The sequence below is a fragment of the Echinops telfairi genome, unplaced genomic scaffold, assembly GCF_000313985.2.
Source record: "Echinops telfairi isolate 266 unplaced genomic scaffold, ASM31398v2 ScPeMD7_1;HRSCAF=3_0, whole genome shotgun sequence".
Taxonomy (NCBI): Eukaryota; Metazoa; Chordata; class Mammalia; order Afrosoricida; family Tenrecidae; genus Echinops; species Echinops telfairi.
The window spans coordinates 2656899-2663512 of NW_022103896.1; the positions used below are offsets into that span (position 1 = coordinate 2656899).

Consider the following 6614-nt stretch of genomic DNA (forward strand, 5'->3'; position numbering starts at 1 on the left):
GGGGCCAGCGGGACATGGGGCAGCATCAAGTCCTTCTGGACACCCGTGGAGATGTGGGATGGTCACTGGGCACGCCAACCAGGAGGAGGCAGTTTCAACGGGGTGAGAACTTCCCAGAAGGCTAGGCGTGTGTGTCTCACAAGGGCAATTGTCGGCCCCACACCTGTCTCCGGGCGGGACTCTGATCACCTCCACTGCCCTCCTGCTCTTCTTGGCCACCTGCTAGGAGGTGCCAGCTGGGGTCACCCCTCAGATTGGATGGTAGCAGATACCGGGGCAATTCCTGCCTTATGTACCGTGGGAGGGGTTCAAAGAATCGAGTGGACTCACAATAACACAAGTCCTTCCATTCCCACGGCTCCGACCCCACCTGACCTGAAAGACGAGGCAGGATGGATGCAAAGCCCTCTCCGTGCAGCCAGGCCTCGCCATGTGCCCTGGGCAGGGCACCGTGCGGCCCTCCCAGGAGTCCCCAGCAACCACTGCTTTTGCACCTCATGTCCGTGACACACCCCCAGGGAGGCCACTCGACAGGACAGGGCCAGACATGCTGCAGCGACCACCTCAGAAGGAAGTTTGTGTTGTGCGTAGATTCTCGGGAATCAGCTAACCTCGGACTTTCAGAAGACACGCGTGGTTTTAAATTACATATATATGTGTATATATATATATATATGTATGTATATATATATATCTGGGATTTAATACATACATCATTCCAAACGTCTATATATATATATATATCTGGGATTTAATACCTACATCATTCTCGGGAATCAGCTAACCTCGGACTTTCAGAGGACACGCGTGATTTTAAATTATATATATATATATATCTGGGATTTAATACATACATCATTCCAAACATATATATATATCTGGGATTTAATACATACATCATTCCAAACGTCAGTCATGTCCAGTGGAATGTGCAATTGCTACACAACCGTTTCCAACCTCGGACTTTCAGAGGACACGCGTGGTTTTATGTTACATATATATATATATCTGGGATTTAATACATACGTCATTCCAAACGTCAGTCGTGTCCAGTGGAATGTGCAATTGCTACACGACCGTTTCCAAGCACTTGTGTGGGGCTTGGAGCTGGAGAAGGGTTGCGTTGGGACCTGTGGGTCGGAGAGACGCAGGACGAGAGGCTTTTGGGGTGCAAGGGGAGGGTGTGGACCCGTGAGTGTGACCCAGGCGTTGGCTGTGAGGCTTTGGAGGAGGGGCAGGTTACCTCAGAGAATGTCTCCACTGAACAAGCAGTGTGGACAGGGCTCTGCCTGTGTTTGTCCTGGGGTGGCGCCACATTTCCAGCTCCTCGCATGTCAGTCACATTCCGCACCAGCCTTTGCGCCCCTGGCCCCCTGCGGCAGCAGTCTCTTGCTCTCCTGTGGAAGTAGATCGTGCTGGCTCCCAGGGCTGTACCCATCCCATGCATTCCAAAAAGTGATCCCACAGTTGTACGTCGTAAGGGACCATATCGACGGGGCCAGAATGATGTTCTTGGCAATGACTGAGGCTGGGAGGAAGTCAGCGGCACGCATGGGCCAGCGGAGACAGCTCTGGGGGCTACTGTAGCTGTAGTGGGGATGAGCTAGAAGTGGTGTGGGGGCTGCGGGTGTCAGACTCACGCAGAATCGTGACGTTGGGAGAAGACTGCAAGCTCAGCCTTTGTGTGCATTATTTTATATTTTTTATTTTTATGAAAGATCATTTTATTGGGGGTTCTTGCAGCTCTATAATTTACCCACTGGTAAATTATAAATTATTATTATTTTCATATCTTACACTACACAGACTGCCATCTCCCTTCCCCCACGGTTTCTGTTGTTCGTCCCCCTGGAGGGGGTGGGGGTGGTGTGAGTTTATGTGTTGATTATCCTGATCAGTTCCCCCTTCCCCATCCCTCCCCACCTTCCCTACCCTCCTGGTATCGCTGCTCCCATTCCTGTTCCTGGACTCCGTGTGTCCGTGAGCTCTTATCTCTTATCTGTCCCTGTGCACACGCTCCGGTCTAGCTCGCAGTGAAAGGCAGGGCTGGGTCGTGGTGGAGGTGGGGGGGGCAGTGAAAGGCAGGGCTGGGTCATGGTGGAGGTGGGGGGGGCAGTGAAAGGCAGGGCTGGGTCGTGGTGGAGGTGGGGGGGGCAGTGAAAGGCAGGGCTGGGTCATGGTGGAGGTGGGGGGGGCAGTGGACAAGACTCGGGAACGGAGGAGTACTGTGTCTCATCGGTGTTTCACGGCGCCCTGATCGACTCGGCGTATTTTGACATCATGGAAACATCATTGTCACAGCTTTAAAAAATGAAAATTACAACTTAATGCCACCAAATATACAAAGTCAAATTTTCCTAGTTGTCTCAAGATTTTTTTTCAATTTGTTTGAATCAGAATGCAATTAAGCTGGCACCCTGCTGGTATCTTTTGATGAACAAAAGACCTTCATCTGGTGAGCCCAGCCCTTCACTGAAGCCCGTTGCTCTCCGTGGGTTCCGACTCAGGGTGCCCTGCAGGGCGGGGCAGGCCTGCTCCCCAAGGGTCCTTGTGCGCCCATTGCTGGAGCCAGTGCGGACCTTTGGGGACGCACGTGACAGTCCCCTGCTTGGTGGGGCCTTGACTGTGGTTGTTAGGGTCTCACTTGAGAAGGTGTCTTACTCAGGGAGTTTCTTCCTCCCCCAAGGTCGGGAGTCTCCTCCACTGCCATCTTCAAGGGACCCCGCTGACGCAGTGGTTGAGTGCTTGTTAGCTCACTGAGCGTTGGGGGACCTGGACCCACCAGCCGCTGGGGAGGGAGAAAAACGGAGCCACCCGCTTCTGTAAAGGTGGCGGCTTGGAGACCCCACGGGCAGCTCTGCCCGTCCCTCAGGGAACTGACTGCGCACGTCACAGAGATCAGAGCTGTCCTTGTCTGGCCTTCGTCCTGGAGCCTCAGACCACCCATGCACTTTCCCGACCGTGTGCCCCCTGATCCCAGCACATTCACAGCTGAGCCCAACTTCCTCTTCCACCCTGGGGTTCTACCTCACCCATTCATGAAGCCAGGGCCTTCATGTGGGGACACGTCTGGCTGTCCTCTGGTCCCCGAGTCTCTGCCTGCCTTAGTGACAATCACCTTGCATGAAGGCCTGGTAGCGGATAGCCCACCTGCCCTTCTCGCTCAGGAATGACTTAGTTGTTCTTGCCCTTTCCGTCACCATGGAGAGTGTAAAATAACAGTGCTCGTGGGCGCCTTTCTCCGCCCCAGGTGCCCCTGGGATGGTGGCGCAGGAGGGAGCCCGAGATGGGGCATGAGATCACCAAGGCTCAGGTCGCCTGACCTGGTGGCAACAGGGTCTTTGGAAAGATCGTCTGCAAAGAAACCCCAGCCAAAATCATCTTCCAGGACGACCCCTGCCTTGCTTCTCACGGCACTTCACCACGAGAACCGACACGCTGTCTGGTGACCCTAAGAAATGTTTCCCAGGTTTGATGAAAGCCTCCTGCCGCGCTGGGCCTGAACCAGGGTTGTCGGGTGGTGGAGAAGGAAGGTCCCGACAGGGACAGTCTGTCTGTCACGTACATCTTCCTGTCCTCCTCAGGCAGCGGATGAATTGGCCTCCTGGTGAAGCGCACTTTCAGGGGTACATATCCCTTCTCTAGGCAAGGATCGGGTTAGCAAGTTCAAAGGTATTAAACAGTACCCTTAACTTTGCCTGTGTATGGAGAGATTAAGGAAATAATGGGGGGGGGGACCCCATATATAATAAAAGACATTGTTGAATGGTCTATGGTCTCTGAAAAAAATAATAATGATAGTGCTAGCAAGGTGGTGTGAAGAAAGCAAAGGGTGCCCAGCCATCAGAAGGAACAGCATCTCGGGCCTTAAAAGCTTGTCCTAAAACAGAGCCCACACAAAAGGAGTACAACCCAAGGATCCAAGGACCGTAAATCACAGAATCTTAGCTCCAAGTGCGGGACGCTGTATTCATGTTTGCATTCTGAGCATGTACTTTGCAGATGGCCATGGAGGGCAGTGAGGCCCGGCGTCCATCCGCAGGGTCCCCTGTCGACGCTGCAGCCTCTGTCTGTCGAGTTCCCTGAAGACGATCGCCCAGGCTGTGATGGCCTTGCTCCCAGACAGGGTGCATCGGGAAGTGAGTTAATGCAGTGGATACAGTTAGGTTACATTTTTAAATCTTACGTTATTTTCCCTTTTGAACCATTTTTAATTTGTTCTAATTTTTTCATTATTTTCTGAATTCTTTTGGATTGTGGTTTTTCTGTGTTTTATTTTATCATCGTTGGTTTTCTTTCTATCTTCTTTCATTTGGGGTATGATTTTTTTCCGATGACATCCAGGAACGGTCACTCTATAGAGACAAGGAACTGTACTCATCTCTAGGTGGACATGAGGACTGTCTCAGGGCCTGGGGGGTGACCTCAAGGCCCCAGAAGGACAGTCACCCCAACCCGGGCCATCCTGCTCCAGTTGCCCCTGCTGTGTCCCTCAAAGTCCGATCCTCATGAAGTCAAGACTGTGTACCTGAGGGCAGAGGAGGCCAGGGTCACCATCTGCTCTGGACCCTGGACAGGTCCTCTGAGTCTGTCCCCACCAAAGGCTGATGAGAGATGATTGTGGAGGAACTGCCCATGCAGAGCAGACAAGCCCCGTGGGCTGGGGCCCCTCTGCCTTGCTCACGAGCGCCCCAGGAACCTCCAAGGCAGGGAGGAGTGGCGGACCACCATCCTTTCTGATGGGATCTTCAGCACCCCCCATCAATACAACGCTAACCTTTAGCCAGAGCGCTGGAGCTACTGTGATGCTGGGGGTGGCCGTCGGTGGCTGCCGTTCGGGCACATTGTAGCTGACCTCCACACTGGGGCCATGGAAAGCCAGCGAGCAAAGCGGCACATTTCAGTTCAGGGTCATTTGATTGAAAGGGGACCCTGTCGGATGACGTGAGACTGCTGAAGTTCAAACCTCGGAGGAACGAGGATGCTGTCTGTCCCCATCAAGGTGTGCGTTGACAAGGCCATCAGAACTGGCCAATGACACTTGACGTTCATATGAGCGGGAACCAGCTCAGTGCCGTGGGGCCTCGAGGTGCTGTCACAGGCACGTCACGGGTGGCTGCCACAAACAGGAATGCGTTTCCTCGCAGCCCAGGTGGCTGCGAGTCTGAGGGCGCAGCACTGACGCAGGAGAAGGTACTCTCTCCGTTGACTTTGGTGGAAGGTCATTGTCTCCTTGCCACTGTGTGGACCCGGCCTTCCTTGGGGAGCTTCCTGTGTCTCGACACCAAGCTCCCTCTGGGTCTAGGAGGTTCTCGGCACAGGGACACCGGGTCCCAAGGATGGGCTGCGGCACTCCTGGCCCTTCTGCTTTGCAGTGGCGAGATCTCCCTCTCCCTCGGTGTCTGCTGCTTCTCTTTGCTCAGCTCTTGTAAGATGGACGTGAGGGCAGCCCCCCCTATGAAGCTCACCTTGCATCAAACTAGGGGGTCACCTGAGGAAGGGTGTTGCAGCCCACCCTTGTCATCAGGGCACACCAGGGATGATGGCTACATCCTTCCAAACCTAAGACTCACCACCCAGCCAAGCTGACACCGATTTTGGGCGGGACATAATTCAGCCCAAGGCTTTCAGCCAATGAAGCTGTGGGACATAATATTTCTAAATGTGACCATGTGCAGAAAAAGCTTGGGGGGCAACAAGTTTGTCCCAGTGCCCTCATTTTAGTCCCCAAGATGCTGGGAACCCCAGAGTGGAGACCACCATGAACCCTCAGGCCACAGGCTGCAGCCCTGTGCTTCCTCCTCCCCAGAGCAGCCCCCTGTCCTCCCTGCAGTCTTACTGCTCCATGCACCCAGTGTGTGACCACAGGCGGCCCTGACCAGATGACAACCCGGCAGTCTCAGCAGAGACAGATGGAAGGAAGGATGCATGGATAGATCGGTGAGTGATGAAGAGAGAGATGATAGATGGAAGGACGGCAGGGTGGATGGGTGGACAGACAGGTGACAGAATGAAGGACAGATGGATAGATGGTAGTTAAATGGATGATAGAGACAGGATAGGATAGTTAAATGGATAGGTAGCTTATAGATAGGTGGGTAGATAGACAATAGATGTGTGGGGAGGTGAGAGATAATAGATTGATTGATACAGAGATGACAGATGATGGATAACAGGCAGATGATAGGTGGTAGATGAGCAATGAGAGACAGATGGTAATTGACAGACAGGTCCGTAGCCTGTGACCTAATGTGAACAGCAATGGTCTGGCCTGGGCCTGGGTCAGCCTTGAGCCTATTGTTGGACTGTTGTGCCTGTCCACCTCATGGAGGGTCCCCTCCCTGTCACTGGGCCTTTGCGCCACCAAACACGATGTCCTCCTGCTCCAGGCGCCCCACGGGATGAGCCCAAAGGTGATGGCCATCAGTGTGGCCACAGGGCCTTCTCTGTTAGCTCTCTTTCAGAAAGAGGGGACCCGGTCTTCCTCTTGGTCTGTCACTGATATTGCAACATCAGCAGGGCTGTACCAGCAACATAGCCACATGCAAGCCACTGCAGGTGACACGCTGGCAGGCGGTGACAGCAAGCACAAGGATCCACACATAAAGTAAGAA

General features: G+C 53.6%; 1 pseudogene; it reads left to right on the top strand.

Annotated features, from left to right (window-relative positions):
- Window positions 1-3286: 3286 nt before the first annotated feature.
- On the top strand, window positions 3287-3645 carry LOC115868299 (annotated as a pseudogene).
- The last annotated feature ends 2969 nt before the right edge of the window (window positions 3646-6614 follow it).